Source organism: Nycticebus coucang, chromosome 4 (assembly GCF_027406575.1).
Source record: "Nycticebus coucang isolate mNycCou1 chromosome 4, mNycCou1.pri, whole genome shotgun sequence".
NCBI classification, from domain to species: Eukaryota; Metazoa; Chordata; class Mammalia; order Primates; family Lorisidae; genus Nycticebus; species Nycticebus coucang.
Window position 1 is genome coordinate 49,375,422 of NC_069783.1, and position 22,567 is coordinate 49,397,988.

General features: G+C 38.9%; 1 protein-coding gene across 17 annotated transcripts in view; it reads right to left on the minus strand.

Annotated features, from left to right (window-relative positions):
* The window catches only part of NRXN1 (neurexin 1), a 1,108,798-nt gene that overhangs the window by 927,871 nt on the left and 158,360 nt on the right, over positions 1-22,567 (minus strand). The gene's annotated exons all lie outside the window — the stretch shown is intronic.

Here is a 22,567-nt window from a genome sequence, read left to right on the forward strand (position 1 = left end):
CTGACATTTTTCAAGACAGCTTTCTTCTTTAGTTGTGTGTGTATTGAATAATATGAAAAATATTTTAATCACTAAGATGCTTTGTTGAGAGATTACTTTGATAAATTTCCGGGTAAAAGTTGTGCTACATACCCTGTGAGTCAATTTTAAGAAAGGGGAGAAAAGGGAATTTGACATTGCCAGGATAAATTCAGAAGGGAAGAGGGAACATGGGGTGAGGGGGACACCGCGGAGTGGTGGTCAGTGAAAAAGCCCTTGGCAGGTGTATGACTGGGAAAGAACTTTGGTGAGTAGATGCGACTAGCACTATTTTTATGTGGTTGATTTGAAGTGTCAAAAAATGAGTTCCTCTTTTCCTTTGTAAAGTATGATTGCTGGTAAATTCTATGTGACTCACTGTGCCTTTGTAGACTCTGTTTGGAGAGTTTAAAGAGAAAAATGAAGAAATAGTTAACATCCAGGTTTTAAAAGTACATACTCCGAGACTAACAAAAAAAGATATACAAAGCCATCAATTTCTCTGGAGAGTGCTGCATCATTCCCTAGAGTCTACAGTTATTCAAGGTCTAGGTCAAGGCCTATTTTCTTCCAAGAAGCTGTTCCTGATTATCTTTCCCTTAGTGATCTTCCTCCCTTCTAAAACCATATAATTCTCACCTCCTGTGCCATTTAATTTAGCATGTAATACTATGGTTTCATAAAAGGCTTAATCTAAATAGATGAAAATGGACAATGTGATAAAATTCATACCAAAGCCTAACAACCACATTATTCATTCTACACCACAACTAGATGGTGAGAGTTTACACCACCTGCCGTAACATGATGCAATCTTTTTAAAGGACATTTATTTTTTTTATTTTTTGTTATAGGCATACATGTACTTCTGGGGGTTTTGATTACAGAGACAGGAAGTTTATTGATGGATGAAATTTTCTTTTCCTAACACCTAAACTTAGCCGGGGAAAACTCAGCATGTTTTACCCACATAGATCTCTTTTATTTTTCTCCTCCACTCCCCAGAATGGATTAAAACAAACTTTGTAGCCAAATGCCTCATTGTTTGTGCATAAATCTCAACAGGCTGGTTGAAGTAAGCTCAACATATTCATCAACAGGCATTTCCAATAAAGACACAAATAAAGTAAATTAATATTTTTTAAAACTCTGTGTCTTCAAAAAATTTCTATGAGGCTGTGATGAACAAAACACCAACAGTAGCAGCAGCGCCATTGTCTCGGTGTTGGGCGCAATTCTTCTCAAGGACATCTGCGCTGACTCCTTTTTAAGCTTGGATGGCTGCTGTCTGAATCAAACCCAGACTCCTTTGTTGGAAGAAATCTGAATTGTGAGATTTCCATTTAAGTTGAGAAACAGCTTTCTTCACTCAAACACAGATGCAATTTATTTTACAGTGTGAGATTAATAGCAATAATTGCCTTGGAAATAAAGAGTCTTGAAGAAAAACATCACGTATCAAAAGGCTACTTTTGTAGCCTTTAAAAAAAAAAGGTACTCCTTTGCTCTAGCAATGGAGCCATGTTACTTATTTGCAAATCACTCTATTACAATTTTAGAGGCACCATGAAAACTACTTAAAGCTCAAGCCATTTGATATCTGAAATTTTCAGGTTTTAAAATAAAAAGTTAAGATAGTTGAAATTAAGCTTCTAAGTATGATATTTTCATTAATGGCCTTCTGTAAAAAATTGCACAATTTGGGCTGCGCCTGTGGCTCAGTGAGTAGGGCGCCGGCACCATATGCCGAGGGTGGAGGGTTCAAACTCAGCCCCGGCCAAACTGCAACAAAAAAATAGCCGGGCGTTGTGGCGGGCGCCTGTAGTCTCAGCTGCTCCGGAGGCTGAGGCAAGAGAATCGCGTAAGCCCAAGAGCTGGAGGTTGCTGTGAGCCATGTGACGCCACGGCACTCTACCCGAGGGCGGTACAGAGAGACTCTGTCTCTACAAAAAAAATAAAAATAAAAAAATTGCACAATTTTCTGTACACTAGAACCCACCTGGCCAAGTCTTAAAGCAATAATGATTTGTTTGAGAACCCAGAAAATAACCATCAGTAGAGATTCAATTTTTCTAAGATGAAAATATTGAGTGACGCGCAATCATTGGTAGGAAGCCCAGCTGAGAGATAAACTTTTGGTGGATTCGCACACAGCCTGACCTGTAAATCTTATCTCCCCGGAGATTTTAAAACAAATGGCATTATTCTTTCATTAGGCCAAGACCCTTACCACCCTGTCCTGAGTTGGTGTTTCAGGCTAAAGGTCTAAGAATATTCACAAAGTGAAGAGAAGGAAAGGTACGTTCTTTCCCATATTTTTCTTCCCTCTCAAATCTTGCCTCACAAGTGCAGTTCCTTGGTGCTCATTTCATTAAAATATTGGTCTCTGCATATGAAATTAGTCACACCATGTCTTCCAACAACCCACCAGAACCCTGCACTTCACTTTGGCAGTGGTGGGGGCAGGATTAGGCAGCAAGGTTTTTCAAGAGAGGAAAGAGAGTGTCTAAGGGGCAGCCTTTAACGCAGTTCGAATAGGTGTTATTTCTAGGATTGGTGGAAGAAGGGATTCTGCAAACATATAAGAAAAAACAGGACAAAATGATTATTCACAGAAAAAAAAAAGGATAAAAAAAAAAGAAAAATATTCCAAGTCTTTTTTTGTGGTGAAAAGGGAAGAATCTGGTAGAAAGACTTATAGGTTGGTTCTAGGGTTCCAGGCATCTTTTTGTGTGTGTGTTTCTGTGTTGTTTTTGTTGTTGTTGTTGTTGTTGTTTGCTGATAAAGCCCAGGCAAGGTTCAAACCTGCCACCCTTGTATGCAGGGCCAGTACTTTAACCACTGAGCTACAGGGCCCAGCCAGGCAGCTTTAAAAAATATGATAGATGAACAAATTGGAAGAGTGCTGTGGGGAAGGTGTCAACAAAAAGGTTTGCTAATAATAATGTTTGTAAGACACAAATCCAGAGTGTACACAGTTCTCTGTACATCAGAGATAAATTCAGCCCAAGGAGAAACTACTCCAACAATTGTATTTGTATTTTTTTGTGTGTGTGTTTTTTTGGCCAGGGCTGGGTTTGAACCCACCACCTCCGGCATGTGGGACTGGCGCCCTACTCCTTGAGCCACAGGCGCCACCTTGTATTTGTATTTTTAATAGAAAGCCATTTACCTCTAAAAACTGATATGCATATACATTTTTTTTCTTTTTTTTTTATTGTTGGGGATTCATTGAGGGTACAATAAGCCAGTTACACTGATTGCAATTGTTAGGTAAAGTCCCTCTTGCAATCATGTCTTGCCCCCATAAAGTGTGACACACACTAAGGCCCCACTCCCCTCCCTCCCTCCCTCTTTCTGCTTCCCCCCCCATAACCTTAATTGTCATTAATTGTCCTCATATCAAGATTGACATTTTTATATTTTATTGGATACGTATTTATCAATTTAAAGCAGGGATAAATATGGATAAATACACATCCCCTTGTAAACGATGGGCCCTAATACAGCAAGCAGTCTTTTCCCTCTCCGCATCTAGTTGAGCCTGGGTAATTATTTTCATTCTTGTTCTTTCTGAAGCCTTCCTTTATTTTATCACACTTTTTTGACTGAAAAGTATAAGAAGACCATGATTATAAATCTCAGTCAACAACTATTTAGCGGTCACGACCTCACTGGCCTTGTGCTAGTGGCTTTGGTGATGAGACGACTAAAAAACACCATCCATGTCATAAATGAGATTAGAACATCAGAAAAAATAAAAGCAAACTCTGATATAAGTCACATATCTTTCCGGCTCTCTACATGCTTGAATTTCAAGAGCCATACTCAAATAATGGCAGCCTAATACTTTTATGCTATTTATGGAAATCAGAGGCTACATATGATTTTAGAGAAGGGTAAGATTAGGAAAGACCATGTGGCTTTAGGTGGGACCTGAAGAGGTCCAGAAAGGTGGGAGGATTTGGGTAAAAAGATGAAAGGTGAAAGGTCATTTCTGGCCAAGAAAATAGCACATGCAAAGGCTTTGATCCAGAATTTACATAGGGCCTTTTGGCACTTGGGAAAAGGACATTCATCAACCTGCCCAGAGGAAAGGAATCAGATTTGCAGGAGCAAAGAAGTACCAGGCTGAGTTAGGCATAGAAAGCCAGACAGAGGAATTTATAGATTTGTCGCACAGGTGAATTATGCACACATTTATCCTGCAGCAACTGCCTACTTCCTGAGTTCCATCTCTGCGCCTGGCCTGTGGAAGAGAAACACCCCAAAGTGAGACAGACAGGCCTGGTCCCAGACCACATGCAGCAGAGACTAAAACTAAAGGGCCAGACTCAGAATTCTATCTAGGAAAAGAATCTACATATCCAACATGAACTATTTACTGAGATCTATGAAATGCCTCCTATGTTTCATAGGATCTTACATTGTTGTCTAAATCTCTCAAAGCATGTTATGAAATGTAGTTTCCTCAACGCCATTATAAGCAATAGAATTCAGTGAGGAGGAAGGTATTTTTACATATCAAAGTAAATTAAAGTGGATGGGGACGTGATTAGGTTAGACTGAAAGAAGGGTTATTCATTATTTATGGTTGGTGGTACATGAACCCCAGTAAGATTTTACAGCTGTAAATTAATCTTCTGTATTCCTGACCTTCTGACTGGTACTTGGGAGCATGGAATCCTAGAGTTGTAAGGGAGTTCAGATTAGTTTGTTTGTTTAGTTCAAACTCTTTATTATCTGAATGATGAAGGTGAGGCTCAATGTGTTAAAGATTTGACTAAAACCACACTGCTGGTTAGTGGGCACATCCTGGGCTAAAAATAGTACATACTGATTCATATCACCCCTCCCTCATTTTTCCATATTAGAGTTCAGAAACTGCAATCTCTTTTATTCATAACTGGGGGAGCATTTAGCCCATGGTCTTGGTTCCTATACCAAAGTCATTAGCATCTATAATTCATCTGTGAATGAAAACAAGCCATTACAAAGTGGCAATAAAGCAAATGGAAGGTGTGGTTATGGGAATAATTAATCATAATCCAAGATCCCAGCTGCTCATTTTGAGCTAATATTTTTTCCTGTTGTCTGTGACACGAAGAAGATATAAAGGTTTAGGTGGACAGCAAATCTATTTCTCTAGCAGTCATAGGTTTGCACTAGCAGATTGTCTATTTAGTCACTTAAATATGTTTATGTGTCTCTTATTTCCTTAACAAATATTATTCTTGGAAATATTCTATGCTAGCATTATACAATAAGACTCAGTTACAGACTAAGGGAAGCTAAGCTTTGCAAAGAGCCTTTAGAGTACTTTTGCCCCATGATGTTTTAAATTTACCTGGGGACAGGATACCTTGGAGAAAAACACACATACACACATGCATAAGATATTTCCATATCATTTCAGGAGGTGGCTACGTCCCTTGAAGCCTCTCTTTGGACTCACCCTCAGTTAAGAAAACCAATTTAGTCCAATCATTAAATTTTATAGATGGGGACATTTGTCTCATCATTAAGTGGTCTGTCTATGGTCAAATCTGGTGCAGACAGATGCCTTGGATCAGGAGAGAAGGAGTACTATATATCCGCCTATAATAATCAAGTCCACTTCCATTGCAAAAGAAGGTGAGTTAACTTCTCTAGCCTTTGGGTTCCCCCTATATCAAGAAAGGGAAATGATCACCAAAATAAATAGCTACTAATTATTGAACACCTACCTTGTTAGTGCTAGGCACTTTACATTTTTATTGCTAACATGAATAATTTATAGTAGATATCAATATCCTTTTCACAAATGAGAAAATCAAAGATTACAAATGGAAAAGCATGGACAGGGTTCGTGGCTCATTCCTGTCATCTCCTCTACTCAGGAGGCTAAGGTGAGAGCATCACTTGAGACCCGACACTTAAGATCAGCCTGGGCAACATTGCAAGACCCCACTTCTAAAAAAAAATTAAAAAATCAGAGGGAGAAGTGGTGTATGCCTGCAACTAAGATACTTGGGAAGCTGAGATGGAAAGATGGCTTGAGCCCATGAATTCAAGGTTGTAGTGAACTATGATCAGACCTCTGCACTTCAGTCTGAGCCAGATGCCATTAAAAAAAAAAAAAAAAAAAAAAACAGAAATAGAAATGTTCCTCCTCTCATACAATAAAAGGGGCTCCAGGATTTGCGCACCTCTCCAAAACCCATGTCCTTCTCTATGCTATGGAAAATGGTGCTTGTCAGGAAGATAATAGTCTATTTGCCTGTCTTACATTAAAAGAGCCTTCAGGATATCATAGAACCCAGGGTGAAACTGAAGGTACAGTCGACCATTTTTATAATCCTGGAGCACAGAATGTGGCAGGAATGAAAGGGACTATGAAAAGAGGATAGTATTATTTAAGATGGGAAATCTGATCTTTGATATCACTGAATATATCTCAGGTAAAATATTTGATAAAACGATGTAAAATATTATAATAATAGCATAGGAGTTCAATAACATTTTCTATCTGAAGAATTCAAAGAAAGAAAATGAGCTATCTTTAAGAAGAGTAATCTGGTTATTCAGATGACCTTTCTGAAATGATCATCAAAAAGACCACTAGCCTTTTAACATCTAGGATAAATAATTATACCACCACGGCAATTCCAGGTCAGGACTACTTGCTCAATTGATGCTCCAAATAAAGGTCCTCAAGATCCTTCCAAATATGCTAATGAGCTGAGTGAGTTTCTGATTCTTGTAACTATACTGAGTTTCAGAGCCAGTCTCCTACAGAATCGGCCAGGGAACAAAACCACAGCTTGATCTGAATCTAGCTGCGTGAAGAGAAAGCACAGTTTGTTTCCTCTCCTTGCACTGCCCACAACTCCACTGTGTATCACGCACAGCTCTCCAACATGCCTCCACTGTGTATCACTGCACAGCTCTCCAACACACCTCCACTGAGTATCACTGCACAGCTCTCCAACACACCTCCACTGAGGATCACTGCACAGCTCTCCAACACGCCTCCACTGAGGATCACTGCACAGCTCTCCAACACGCCTCCACTGTGTATCACGCACAGCTCTCCAACACGCCTCCACTGAGGATCACTGCACAGCTCTCCAACACGCCTCCACTGTGTATCACGCACAGCTCTCCAACATGCCTCCACTGAGGATCACTGCATAGCTCTCCAACACGTCTCCACTGAGGATCACTGCACAGCTCTCCAACACGCCTCCACTGTGTATCACGCACAGCTCTCCAACACGCCTCCACTGAGGATCACTGCACAGCTCTCCAACACGCCTCCACTGAGTATCACTGCACAGCTCTCCAACATGCCTCCACTGTGTATCACGCACAGCTCTCCAACACGCCTCCACTGTGTATCACGCACAGCTCTCCAACACGCCTCCACTGTGTATCACGCACAGCTCTCCAACACGCCTCCACTGTGTATCACTGCACAGCTCTCCAACACGCCTCCACTGTGTATCACTGCACAGCTCTCCAACACGCCTCCACTGTGTATCACGCACAGCTCTCCAACATGCCTCCACTGTGTATCACGCACAGCTCTCCAACACGCCTCCACTGTGTATCACACACAGCTCTCCAACATGCTTCCACTGTGTATCACGCACAGCTCTCCAACATGTCTCCACTGAGGATCACTGCACAGCTCTCCAACAAACCTCCACTGTGTATCATTCACAGCTCTCCAACACGCCTCCACTGTGTATCACTGCACAGCTCTCCAACACGCCTTCACTGTGTATCACTGCACAGCTCTCCAACACACCTCCACTGTGTATCATGCACAGCTCTCCAACATGTCTCCACACTGTACCACACACAGCTCTCCAACATACCTCCACTGTGTATCACGCATAGCTCACCAACATACCTCCACTGTGTATCACACAGAGGTCTCCAACACACCTCCGCTGTGTATCATGCACAGCTGCAAACATACCTCCATTGTGTATCATGCACCGCTCTCCAACATACCTCCACTGTGTATTGCACCGCTCTCCGACATACCTCCACTGTGTATTACGCACAGCTCTCCAATATACCTCCACTGTGTATGTCGCACCACTCTCCAACACACCTCCACTGTGTATCAATCCACAGCTCTCCAATATTCCTCCACTGTGTTTCACGCACAGGTCTCCAACACACCTCCGCTGTGTATCATGCACAGCTGCAAACATACCTCCACTGTGTATCATGCACCGCTCTCCAACGTACCTCCACTGCGTATCACGCACAGCTCGCCAACATACCTCCACTGTGTATCACGCACAGGTCTCCAACCCACCTCCTCTGTGTATCATGCACAGCTGCAAACATACCTCCACTGTGTATCACACACAGCTCTCCAATACACCTCCACTGTGTATGTTGCACCGCTCTCCAACATATCTCCACTGTGTATCACTCCACAGCTCTCCAATATTCCTCCACTGTGTATCACACACAGCTCTCCAACACACCTCCACTGTGTATCACGCACAACTCTCCAACATGTCTCCACACTGTACCACGCACAGCTCTCCAACACACCTCTGCTGTGTATCACACACAGCTCTCCAAAATACCTCCACTGTGTATCACTCACAGCTCGCCAACATACCTCCACTGTGTATCACGCACAGGTCTCCAGCACACCTCCGCTGTGTATCATGCACAGCTGCAAACATACCTGCACTGTGTATCATGCACTGCTCTCCAACATACCTCCACTGTGTATCATGCACCGCTCCTCAACATACCTCCACTGTGGTATCATGTACTGCTCTCCAACATACCTCCACTGTGTATCACGCACAGCTCGCCAACACACCTCCACTGTGTATCACGCACAGGTCTCCAACACACCTCCACTGTGTATATGCAGAGCTGCAAACATACCTCCACTGTGTATCATGCACCGCTCTCCAACATACCTCCACTGTGTATCACTCCACAGCTCTCCAACATTCCTCCATTGTGTATCACGCACAGCTGCAAACATACCTCCACTGTGTATCATGCACAGGTCTCCAACACACCTCCGCTGTGTATATGCAGAGCTGCAAACATACCTCCACTGTGTATCATGCACCGCTCTCCAACATACCTCCACTGTGAATCACTCCACAGCTCTCCAACATTCCTCCACTGTGTATCACGCACAGCTGCAAACATACCTCCACTGTGTATCACGCACAGCTCTCCAATACACCTCCACTGTGTATGTCGCTCTCCAACATATCTCCACTGTGTATCATTCCACAGCTCTCCAACATGCGTCCACTGTGTATCAAACACAGCTCTCTAACACACCTCCACTGTGTATCACGCACAGCTCTCCAACATACCTCCACTGTGTATCACGCACAGGTCTCCAACACGCCTCCGCTGTGTATCATGCACAGCTGCAAACATACCTCCACTGTGTATCATGCACCGTTCTCCAACATACCTCCACTGTGTATCATGCACCGTTCTCCAACATACCTCCACTGTGTATCATGCACCGCTCTCCAACATACCTCCACTGTGTATCATGCACAGCTGCAAACATACCTCCACTGTGTATCACGCACAGGTCTCCAACACACCTCCACTGTGTATGTCGCACCGCTCTCCAACATGCCTCCACTGTGTATCAATCCACAGCTCTCCAATATTCCTCCACTGTGTATCACACACAGGTTTCCAACACACCTCCGCTGTGTATCATGCACAGCTCGCCAACATACCTCCACTGTGTATCACTCCACAGCTCTCTAACACACCTTCACTGTGTATCACGCAGAGCTCGCCAACATACCTCCACTGTGTATCATGTACCACTCTCCAAAATACCTCCACTGCCTATCACACACAGCTCTCCAACAATAAAGCCCTTAATGGCCTCATTTTTTGAAACTTTAATAAAAACACTGTTCATATTTCATCTCTCCTGAAAATATCCCAAAACTATTGGATGTTTTCTTAAAGTCCAATCATAGGACGAAGCTTCCCCTTTGTCCACCCCCACCACCCCCATCATTGTGGTTTCCAAATGGGGAGCACCAGGTTGATTGCTTATCAGGCTGAATGATGGCCTAATTTATTATAGAAACCATAGTCCAACTTTGGGAAACTGTAGAAACTCACTGATATATTAGATCCTTTTGAGGCTTATGTGGAATAAAATCCTGCTAGACCATGGTGACCATGGTGAGATGGGAAATTGGTGTCTCATTAGCACCAACATTTAAAAATACTGCACCTGCTCAGGTTGTAATGTCAAGCCCAAGACTGCTGTGTGGAGCTGGGTGTGCAGGACACCTGGATAAACCTTCATAGTGTGCAAACAGCAGGATTAGAGTTTCTGGGTCTCTGCTGTGCACAAGTGCCCACCTGGCTCCTTCAGTTTACACACAAAAGGTCATAGATTCCTTCAAGGAAAAAGGCAAGATAGACAAAGAAACAGGAACGTTTTCTTTCACTAGGTATTTGAATTATTGCATCCATTTATTCATTCATTAAACATCAACTAAGATCTTAAACATCTATTCTTAAACATCAATTAAGATCTCGGTACTTTACTCAGCAAAAGGTGGTGAACAAAAACAGGAATGTGTCTGGCCATCACAAAATTTACAAAACCTGTGGGTCAAAAAACACATGAACTTCACCTTGATTTCAAGTACCTTGAATTTAGGGAAATGTCTTAGTTTTCAGTCTCCAGTAGACTAGCACAGTTACATAAACAGTAGGTACCTAATGCATATAGGGAAATGGAAAATTTAAAATAAAGTATATAAAGTAGTAGCAATAATAACATACTATCATTTATTGAAAGTATGCTATATGGCAAGCTTTGATTACTCAAACCAATCTTTTGAAATATAATAATAGGATATATTCAAAAAAATCCCCTACACGGAATGTGCCGATGCCCTAACCCTGTCATAAAACAATACTCATTCCTCAGAGGAAGCCGATGGGATGAACAGACTGTGTCTCTTGATCTTAAAGAAGGCCTGCCAAAATCTTTGGTCCTTTCTCAAATGCTTTCCAATGTTAACAGTAGGAAATCTGCAGCGTCAGAAAGACCTCCCTTGACATTTGGTTTTGACAAGTGTACTATGCCAAAAGCAGTGATTCTCAAACTTTAGAGAGCGTCAGAAGCCCCCAGGAAGGACGGTTATACCACAAACTGCCAGGCCAATCTCTGAACCTCCAGAGACTCAGCACATCAGGATGGCACTAGAAATTTGCATTTTTAAATAGTTCTCATGTAAGGCTGAGACACAATTTGAGAATATCGCTTTTATGGGGTTTCAGGTTCAAAGTCTGCCTTCTACTAGACTTATGGAGAAAGTCTCTCTCTTGAAGAATGTATGCCTCAATATATTTTTTTTAGGAGGGAGAGTCTCATTTGTCACCCTTGGTAGAGTGCCATGGTGTCACAGCTCACAACATCTTCAAACTCTTGGGCTTAAGTGATTCTCTTGCCTCAGCCTTCCCAAGTAGCTGGGACTACAGGCACCTGCCACAGCACCTGACTATTTTTGCTGTTGTTGTTGTAGTTTTTTCATTGTTATTTCACAGGTCCTGGTTTGAACCAGTATATGTGGCCAGCACCCTAACCACTGAGCTTCGAGGGCACCCTAACCACTGAGCTTCAAGGGCTAAGCCTGCCTCATTATTTTTGAAATGAGAAAGAGAGATAGAGTGAAAGTGTGTGTGAGTATGTGTGTGTGTGTGAAACAGCAGTGAGTGAGAGCTGCAGGTACACTGAGGTTCACCCTTTGTCCCAGAGTGAACAATTTAGTTCTAGGGTTGAGGGACAGAGGAAACTGTGACAGGCAGCTAGAAGCTTGGAATATGCACATTCAGGTACTATCAGTACAATTATTAGATGACAAAGGAAAAAGAAGCTCTTAGAATAAGGATCTTTGCTATCCTGTAATTTCTATTTCATTACAAAACTGAAGAATAAAAATACTGTTTCATCCAGAGAGGGGAAGTCAGTTCAAATTCCGAAACATTCTAAAATTATTAATGTTTTGATATCATTTCAGCTTTATGAACAATTGAATTAAAGCTCAGAAAGGTTATGGAGCACCCCCATGGTTACAAAGCAAGGTAGCAAAGAACCTAGGCTTGGTCCAGGTCTCTTTGAGTCCAAGAAATATTTATCCATTTGTATTATCCTGTCTGTATTACATGGCTCCATATACGTGTGTGTGTGTGGGGGGGGGGCTTTTTGGAGTGTGTGTGTATATATGTTGGGGGGGTTTCCCCCCAAACTATCAAACGCTTACTGGGTATATACCATGTGCCAGGTACTAATCATATTTATGTTAACCTATTTATTCTTTTTTTATTATGGCTTACTATGAGGGTACAATTAATAATGACTAGGTTATGTTATTTGTGTTTGTAGGGTAGAGTCCACAGGTTGAGTTGTAGCTGAGTGCTTCACCCAGTCACCATACTAACATGTGGTAACTAATTGAGGCCCCTCCTCACCCCTCCTTGTTGAATTTGATTGTTTTTCTCTTCCGTGGGCCCGTAGTTGGTCTGCTATTTTCAGATTAGTTTTGTAACTCATTTAATCTTTTTGTAAGTTTTGTAATCATTTAATCAAAAAAACAACGCAGAGTAGTGAGTCCCATAGAACCTCAATTCTACAGATAAGGAAACTAATGTTTAAATAACTTATTAGACCTTGTGGAACTAGTGGCAGGGGAAAAAACAAACAAAACAAACCTCCAAACCAATTTTACTCGGAGCTAGAATCTTGAGCATTTTTCCTTTCCTAACATCAACCACCTCTTACCAGTTGGCCAGATTGGTCTGTCTCTGGCTCCTTTCTTCTAATTTTGTTTCTATAGAATTAGGTTCAGAATCAAATTTAATACGTAAATGAAATACCCAAGAACATAAAGATTTCTACTGTTGAATATCAATTATTATAGAAAGGTAGGAAGAATTCCACCACATTGAAACTGTGGCTAATGGCTGCATTAGGGATGATTTATATCTATATTAGAGTTTCAGTTAATGTGAAATAAAACATATCCTTAGGTTTTTTTTCCCCAATTCTCTAAATGAAATGAACCTGAATAAATTATTATGAATTGTGTACTTTCCACGGACAGATTTTTTGCAGTTAAGTTGATTAATGAAATGTTATTATCTGATGCAGAAGTCATTTTCTTGAGATAACTGAGCAATTGAGTTAAAATTTCCTAAGAAAACCAAGGGCCATCCACTATGATATAAGGTGAATAGTGTTAAGTTAAAGGTCTCTTCCTTACAGTATCTGGAACCATCATTAAATTAAAAGTTAAAGTATTGAAGTTATTTACACTCCTCTAACCTCCTTGAACAAACTGGATTACACATGGATCATTATGAGCATTTTGAGAAACACAAAAATCAAGAAACATAAAAATCTACGCGGATGAAAACAAATGAAGCCTTTCTAGGAACACCAATAAGCTGGGCAAGTTGAAACTTGCAAGAGTGAATCAGAAAAGATGATGCCAACTGTTTCTGTAAGTGAAATAGTGAACCATAACATAGTCTATCTCAAAAGCTTTCTAGTGACCCACATATATTTAGAATTTACACCCCTCATTAAAAACAGTTACATACCAATGTGGAGGAGGGATCAGAGACTGATCCCCTATCCATTGGTTTTCTCATGCGCAGCTGTCCAGCTGACCCAGCTGTTTAAAAGCCTGCTTTGGAGGGGTCAGTTCCTCACCCTGCCCCTCTGGTATGGGACTGTTTTAAGGGCAAACACAATGCTAGTGCTGGTCCCTAACAGGAGAGGGATAACACTGGCTAACAATCGGGATGATTGTATTTTTTAAAAAAGAAAACTGGGTGTTAAGAGTTTATGGAACTCAGGCAATGAATTCTTTACAGAATTCTAATCAACTATAAATGCTATCTACATAAAAAAAAAAAAAAAGAGCTACAATTCTTTCACCTTGGCCTCTTGAGGTCCAGCAGGATAAGCAGAAGGATGTGCTCTTGAGGCACAATCACTCTTAACTGACTGTGTGGTGGAAATCACCGTCTGGTTCCCCAATACTGTCTCACAGTATTTGCTCTTTTCATCAGTCTGTTAAGAATTCTGAAAGAAACTGCCTTTTCAATTTTTCATTTCAGTGCTAACATTTACTTACATAGTTTTCCAAGGAAGTCTACCACGAGGAACAAGTTTTAGAGACAAGTTTAACTTTGCTTTGGCATCTCATCAGCTTTTTCTTTCTAATCTGAGGTATACCCCTCCTAAGAGATACAGAACGCCCTTTTATTTAAACAAATCTGCATAAGGAAGGGCTGGCTTCCAATTTCCCAGGTAATGACAGAGTAAAAACAGAGTGCAGGATGCTCACTGCCCCTGATTAAGACCTATGCTTCAGAGTTCTTAGGACTATATTTAAACCACCTGCTTAAATGAATCTTTGAAATCAATGGGGGATTTTTACTCTTACTGACATTGTACGAATGTTGGTTCGCTAAAGGTAAATGACTGAGCCGGGACAGATTAAGAACTGTGATGAAACTAAAGGACCTTTAATGGATTAAAAACAAAAAGCCTTTCTGCTCTCCAGGGTACACATTTATTTAGCTAGATTTACTTAAAAATACTCTCAAGACTCCAAATTCATTCAACCAGAATGACCTTAAAACAATTTTTTTGTGTGCTCTACTGGAAAGAGATGCCTTTATATGATTATTTTAATGACAGTTATCTATCAGGTAATTGCAATGTAAAGCTAATATATAAGTATGGTAGAACATGTAAATTTTACAGATGTCTCCAGAGTATTTTTTGAAAAGCACTTTAGCTAACTTTTAAAATCTAACTCACCACTCCAACAGACATAAGGGTTATTTCTTTTGGGTAAGATTCATAAAAATGGGTAAAGTTAAAAAGGCTAATTTTCTGAAACATCTTTGACAGCAATTAATTTCACCAAGGAACATTCATTTCTTAAATCCCACGAAAACATTTTTTTTTTAACTACATGACAAGATGCACTTTTTAGTGAGAAATTATTTCACTAAAGTTTATAATGATCTGAACTGTGGAAGAAATATAATTAAATTGATTCTTTTCTATTTCTTTTAACAAGATAAATTAATTGAATTTTCATAGACCACAGATAATTTATTGTTCCGGCTTACAGAAACAGAAACAGAGTCTTAAAAGTTCTGTTTATAGCAATATGATCAGACTATACTAGTGAAGAATTACATTATTGTTATGTTTGGGCTCTTCTTTTAAATTTGATGTAAATGAAGATGGAAACTTAGAGGACACTCGTTGACAATATTTTATATCCATGTTGGCAACAACTTTCATTTCTTAATGGTCAGTTGGGGAAACCCTGGTTTACATCTCTTCCCATGTTCTATACACACATTTGAAGCATAGTTAGAAATCAAAAATAAATTAAAAAAACATAAAAAGCTTATAATCATGAAAAAAAATAGTTCCTAAATACCAGCTTTGGGATTTAAAACTAATGTTCAAGGCAAAACGATATAATACAAAGAAAGTTTTTAAAAGCTAATATTCTACAAGGTAGAAATGGCTTCATGTTCACCGTCCAACCCTCCCGAAGTCCTTCAGACATTTTATCATATTGTCTTTCACCTTTAAATTGATGTGAGATTATGCTTTTCTTGTTGCCATGAGACCCTTCTCATAAGAACAGAATTCTTGAACTTTAATAATTAAGCAATTAATAAGAATCTCAAAGAATTTAGGTGAGATCCATCTTCTCTTTTAGAAAAACAAACAAATTCATTGTAATTATGTTATTCAAGGCTAATTATTATTTATGTAATAAAATGATGAGGAAATAGCGAGCAACATCTTCATGAGGATGGGATTAGTAGTAGTAGGATTGTTACTGCTACTATTGTAATTCTAAAAAATATCCCTTAACAGATTGGAAAAAAACGTTACAGTTAAGGTATCCTCTAAAAGTAAGCCTTTGAAAGAACATAAAAACATAAAAATAAGATAAGTATTAATGCTTCTGTCACTCTGAAGAGACAGGAAGGAAAATACCAAATAGAATAATTAATTCAAGTAAAAAATACAAGTTACATCAAATTTTAAAGAATTGTAACAAGAAGCTCTGACTAGTTTCAGGGTTTTATTTTAATTAGTAACGTAATTACATATATAGCTACTGATGACACACAACCTAGACATTTGATATTAATGAATCATAGTAGAAATTAACTTTAATTATTTATCTAATTAAAAGGTAGTTATGTCACTAGACTTTGAATTATATAAGCCAAGCATAATACCTTATAAACCTTATGCACACCAAACCCAACACGTTTTTTGTCCAGTTATTAAGTCAATACAGGTGAGTTTATTCGACATTCCAGTTAATTGACAAGAAGGTGCTAGAGTTGAAAGATTCATTGACTTAATTAAATACACCATTTATTTATTTAATAGACAGTAAATGAGCATTGACATGGGGATAAGCACTGGGATAAGTTTAGGGAATGCAAAAGAAAAACACAGAAATGCACTTTAGCTTTTAAAATAACTGAGAAACTGCTTACCATTTCTACATAATTCTAGGTTCCTGATAATGATCTAATAATTGAATTCTCAAAAATTGTAAGAATTCTGCCAATAAGTCAATAACATTTTCTATTCAAGGAAACCTGGGCTGGCATATCAAATCTGTAAAATTTGGAGAAAAATAATATAAAAATAATGCATATAGTCATTACTAACCAAATTCTTAAATTACCAAATTTCCTAGTATAATCAATTTTCATTTAAATTGAATCCAAATAACTATAATCTTTAAAACTTCACTTAGCCAAGCCTAAAATTTCATAGTTGAATTTAAATCTACTGAATTTATCTCAGAAATATATGCTCAGTTTAATTCAAAACAGTAATGCTCTTTTTTTATCTTTATATATTTATCAATCCATCATTTAAAATGTCCTACTCTACATGTTTGACATTTTATAAAGCAAAATGTTAAAACAGAAAGTTCTATGCTCTCTTCTAATTAACTGACTATCCTCTGTCATCATAACAAGCCTTTCTTTTAGTTTATTCAGATAAGCAAGTGCTCTCATGTGGGCTTACAAGGCTAACAACAGTATAAAGTCCTAAAATACTGTGATCTTCCATCAAGTAGGAATTTATAAATATGTAAAATAAATTATGCAGACTAAGTGACAAAATCATTAATTCAGTTTAAGAGAAATACCTAGGCACATGCCACATTGGAAGATCTACACATATTTAGGGAAATCTGTTAAAATGTTTTTTCTAATTCCACATTTATTTAAATTAACAGTTTTTAATGAATGGAGAGGTTTTAGAGAGAGGAGAAACTTAACATGCACAGAACCCTTTAAAGTGAAGTGAAGATGGAAATGGTTGAGCTGAGGATTGAAAGGAGTGAACAGTGCAAGGAGAAAGCTGATGCAGGTGAGGGGTGAGGAATGAAACAGGGATATTTGGGGTCTAAGGCATGCCTTGGAGGGGCTAGAAAGCTGACAGTGGGATAGTAGAGTGCTGTTTGGATGTAAGGAACAAAGTAGAGGGTTATTATGCCACGCTAAGGAGTCAGATCTTTCATCTAGGTTAGTGCTCAAGAGTTAAAAATAATAATAAAGAAAGAAAAGAAAAATACTCTCATTGTTGATACTCTTGAAAATCTGCCATTATCTCCACCCTGATGCCTAAAAATTAGGGTCACAGACTCTGGAACAAATCATTGGGTTTAAGACTTCAGGCTCCACCATTCTTTAGCTATGGGGGCTTGAGAAAATTAACCTATGTCTCGGTTTGTTCATCGGTATTATGAGGATCTTAGTAATATCTAATTCTGCTGGTTGTTATAAGAATTAAATGAGATGATAATTATAAAGTAGTAATAATGTTGATTGGCACATGTAACACTATATAAATGGTTGTTAAATAAAAGCCATACCCTTATAGTATCAAAGTGAGTAAACAAACCTTAAATTCCTGCTAGAGAAAAAAATCCATGTGCTGTGAAGTAGTTGCTGGTACATTTCATAGTGATTTCTAGGCAATTTCATAATTATAAAATAAGTAAAAGCAATAACAGTGTTTCTACGGATAAAAAAGCAAAGCATCCAACTTGATTATAATTGATCTCATTTCAAGTCTGCTGAATTCTGGCAGCATTCAGGCAGCAGAATACATAGGTTCTGAGTTTCATTTGAGGTAGGGTGGTTTTTGCTCTGGATTATCACTCACTTTAGAGAATTTGCAGAAATGCTCAGCAATATCTGTATTCTGCAATATCTTCGGCACTATATACAAATTGCTTAAAAAAGTAAAAAAGATTGAGTAATTTTTCAAAACACCAAGACTGTAGCTGTCGGATTATTATTAATTATTTCAGAAAGTCCATATTGTACATTGGAAAAAAAACAACTCCCAAATATTTTTTGTATTTATAGCTAAGGGCTGGTCAGTGGAGATTTATGAGGCTCTGTGAAAAACACTGCTGACCTGGCAAGTGCCTCCAGGGAAGGAGGAGCTCAGAATCCAGTGAATGAAATAAATTGCTATTAATTATGGTACTTAGTCTTGACTCCAGCCCACCCCATTGGTTTGTGACCTAAATGTCTTTTAAATTCTTTAATCCAATTTACAATAATGCTCCCCAAGGGCAAACAATTTGCTTCATATGGTTTTCTAAGACCCAACACAATTTTTGTAGTACTGCACACACTTAAAAATAAAAACAAATAAAACTGTATTATTCAACAAAACCTATTTTGTATTGGACTGTGTAGTGTTTTGCACAGAACTAAGGTTCAGATGCCATTGTAATTTCCTATTTTCATTTATTCAATATTTCTTACAATAAATAGTTGATTCTAGTTATTTTTTTCTCCTAGAACATTGCCTCAGAGAGTTTAAAGTGAGTATCAATACACTCACATATCACAATATCAGTTCTTTGTCAGGGACGTTTCATACTTTAGATTTAATTCCACAATCACACTGCAGAGTGGGGAATCTCTACCTGGGTTTTCTAGATGAGGAAACTGAGGCACCAAGACCATTGGTCACACAGGAAGAAAAGGAAGCTTTCAGAACCATTTTCTTCTGTATTCGCTTTGAAATCACCTTACTGTCAGGAACTCACTTTGAGAATAATTTTTGATAAAATGTGGTACCAATTTACCCCCAAAGAAATGCATCTCCATCTCTAAATGAAATGGTAATAATAAAATAAAGTATCTTATTTCTTTTATTTTTTCTTGCAAGAAATGCTCTTCCTCCCACTTCCACAGAAGGATTCTCAGTCAAAGAAAAACAGTCCTTAACACAATTAATATAAGTTGAATCTTATTTAGTTTCTTGTGGGGCCCTCGCAGACCTACCATTAACTATAGCTTGTGTGATTTTTATTTCCTCAATCCACTAAAGAAGCCTAAGACTATTTTCACATATGTAAGTCACTACAAAAGGAATGACCCAGCTGCTATGTATGACAAGTAGGAACCTCTGTGCACCAAGGAAAGATGTCCTGTCAAATGTGTCTTAGAGATGCACATATCTGTAAGGAAATTATCAAACAGGTGGAAAATTATCACATATCTATAAGACAGCCATAATCTGCTGGCTATGCCAAAAAAGTGGTGTTTTAGGATAATACATACATATGAAGTATTTTATGGTAGAGCATTCTGTTCCCAGCAGTTTCCTTTGTTTATTTTTAGCTAGAAAATTCTCTAGCAATTCCTGGCTCTTTCCCAAGACAAACTTCCATAGTCTCTGTCATTGATGAAAGAGAAGATATTTACAACTTCATTTCTTAATTTCTTCACATCGCCATACTAAAATTTGAATTAAGTAAAACTTAATTGTTGACCATAGTTATCATTTTGATACGTATATCACAGCATCATGTTGTATATCTTAAATATAGCAAAACCAACCAACCAAAAACTAAGTTGTCCCCAACCCTAGCATACCCAATATGAAGATACTGGAGTTCTACTATCATACTCTATTAATGAGACAATTCCTGTAAAGATGACATGTTACCCTTGTCATAATTCCTCCATAAATGTTAACGATTATAATTATTAATATTCTTGCATAACCAAATCTCTGTGCTGAAGCCTAGCATATATTCTCCAATGGTTTTCTTTTTCTGGTTTGCAAGTTTGCTCTTGGGAAACAAGATAAAATATCTACTTTATGCCCCCCAATTACATTAGGCCCAATAAGAACCAACAGCTTGATATCCAAGCACAAAAGCCCCAGGAATTATGATTCTACATTAGTAACTGGTCACATGAAGCTCACTGGTGACAGAAGTAACACCCCAGTTAACTTTTCTACCTCAATCAGTTCGGATCTCATCTCAGATTTATAGCACATGTCACTGTGTCAGCCGAAATTTGAAAAGGCAATAAATAGATTCCCCCCACCCTGCTAAATGTAGCAATAGATACTGTAACTGCAGACTAGCCCAGTCCAATACTTGGAGGATTCAAGTTCTAAGAAGACAGCCTTGAAAGAGGAAGAGGCCCTGTAATTCCACGGTGTTTATCAGACTGTCTGATGCACGCCCTATTCCTGACGGGTAGTCTGTCATGCTGTGTGGACCTGCAGACGCAGGACAAGTAAGAGGAAGTGCCTTTTCCCACTCCCTCCTGGATGACAGAACATGGGCAGGGATGATCCTGCATAAAGATCCCCAAATTAAAACTGCTGAAACCTAGAAGTACATCTTCCCCTTGGTGAATATAAAACCCAGCCTAAAGGGAAGACATTGAAAATAATATTTTTCTGCCTGTTGAAAACATGGCGAAGGATTTCATTTTGCCTGACATTTTAGAGAGGTTCCAAAAGCCTGTGACGCTATAATCATAATGAAAAATTCCATGCAGAAAGTCACAAAAAATACTGTGACCTGATACTGGGGACTATGTCTAATATTTAAAACACATTTTTTTAAATAACTAAAATGCAATTAAATCCAACAATTTTTTTTTTTTTTAATATTTACTACATGTTAAGCACTGTTTAAACACTAGGAAAAGAAAGGTGAAAAAAGCCCAGGGCCTGGTAAGATAAGGAATATCCACCCTTGCAACTCTCTTTGGATTATGTGTACAATATAATGCATGATACGATACCAAAATGCTCCTGAATTCCCCATTTTTTTCAGTCTTCTTCTCACAACTTATTACAGGAAGAATCTAGAATTCTAATTAGATTAAAATATGCCAGTTTATTATAGAAACTGATATATATTCAAAAATTGCCAGCAATTTCCACAATTATCTACTGTATAGCTTTTTCTTTTTTTTTTTTTTTTTTTTTTTGTAGAGACAGAGTCTCACTGTACCGCCCTTGGGTAGAGTGCTGTGGCGTCACACGGCTCACAGCAACCTCTAACCTTTGGGCTTACGCGATTCTCTTGCCTCAGCCTCCCGAGTAGCTGGGACCACAGGCGCCTGCCACAACGCCCGGCTATTTTTTTGTTGCAGTTTGGCCGGGGCTGGGTTTGAACCCGCCACCCTCAGCATATGGGGCCGGCGCCCTACTCACTGAGCCACAGGCGCCGCCCCTGTTTAGCTTTTTCTTTCCAATCAGTAACAGGATAAAAGAAACACGCCCTGCTTGCAAGATATTGGTGTCACAATTGGGTTATGAGGTGCCTGCATGAAACCAATTAATTAACTTCAATTTTTTTTCTTTTAGAGATAAGTTCTTGCTGGCATTATTGCTCAAGGTGGAGTGCAGTAGTGTGAACATGGCTCACCATACCTGGAAATCCTGGGCTCAAGCAGTCCACCATCTTAGCCTCCCACATAGGTAGAACTACCCCACCTGGCTAACTTTTTTCTTTTCTTTTCTTTTCTTTTCTTTTCTTTCTTTTTTTTTTTTTTTTGTACAGATGGTGTCTTGCTGTGTGGCTTAGGGTGGTCTCAATCTCCTGGCCTCAAACTACCTTTCCACCGAGGCTTCCCCAAATGCTAGAATTGCACATGGCAGCCCAGCACATCCAGCCTGTGAGACAGAGGAACGTGAATTCACAAAGTAATGGGAATCTTTCATTGGCCAAAGAAAGTCATTTTGTTGCTGTTAAAAATGGGGGGAGGATGGGTGGAGGGAGGGTGATTGGTGGGATTACACGTGTGGTGCATCTTACAAGGGTACATGTGAAACTTAGTAAATGTACAATATAAATGTCTTAACGCAATAACTAAGAAAATGCCAGGAAGGCTATGTTAACCAATGTGATGAAAATGTGTCAAACTGTTTATAAAACCAGTGTATGGTGCCCCATGATCGCATTAATGTACACAGCTATGATTTAATAATAAAAAAAAGAAAAAAAAATTCTAAAGTTGAGTTACTTCCTATTTTACTGCTCCATTTATCAACATTAGTAGTTAGTAAATTTAATTTTTAGTGAGGTATTCAGATTTAATTTTGATTTTTTATTGTCTCTTTTTTCCTAGAACTTCAGAAACGAATCTGAAGGATGGT